Source organism: Octopus bimaculoides, chromosome 24 (assembly GCF_001194135.2).
Source record: "Octopus bimaculoides isolate UCB-OBI-ISO-001 chromosome 24, ASM119413v2, whole genome shotgun sequence".
Lineage (NCBI taxonomy): Eukaryota > Metazoa > Mollusca > Cephalopoda > Octopoda > Octopodidae > Octopus > Octopus bimaculoides.
In genome coordinates, this window is record NC_069004.1 from 9,503,073 (window position 1) to 9,503,713 (window position 641).

General features: G+C 40.1%; 1 protein-coding gene across 3 annotated transcripts in view; it reads right to left on the bottom strand.

Moving 5' to 3' along the window:
- The window catches only part of LOC106883157 (uncharacterized), a 31,908-nt gene that overhangs the window by 21,121 nt on the left and 10,146 nt on the right, over nucleotides 1-641 (bottom strand). The gene's annotated exons all lie outside the window — the stretch shown is intronic.

The window sequence follows — 641 nt, forward strand, 5'->3', positions numbered from 1 at the left end:
CGGTACAGCTGTTTCTGGTACAGTTGCGTATTAACCAGCTCTTATTTATGTAGATCCTGCATCCCCCAGCTTAATGTCGGAGTTTATGCACTTGGTTCGGCCTGTGCATTCATTGTGTGTACTTATGTATTTGTCATTTGGCACCTTCTTACGGATGTATGTGCGTGTGTGTGTGTGTGTGTGTGTGTGTGTATGTGTGTGTGTGTGTGTGTGTGTGTGCGCGCGCGTGTGTAAGGATTCTCGATGTATGAGGGTTCTGCAATTTCTTTGTTGAAGAGCCACACAAATGATTTGTTCATAGTGATAAAATGCTTTTGTTTCACCTAAGCTCACAACCTCCACCAAATCGAATTACCTGTACAGGAGCACGACGTGCCACAGTGCCACATGTCAGACGACGAAATGATCGCAGAGCAATGTGAAATGAAGTGTTTTGCTCAAGGACACAACGCTCGGTTTGGAAATCGAACCCATGATCTCGCAATAGTGAGTGCAACATTCTAACCACTAAGCCATTTATATGTGCATATCATATGTATATATCTATACATACATACATGCATGCATACACAAATACATACATACATACACACACACACGTATATATATATATATATATATATATATATATATATATATAT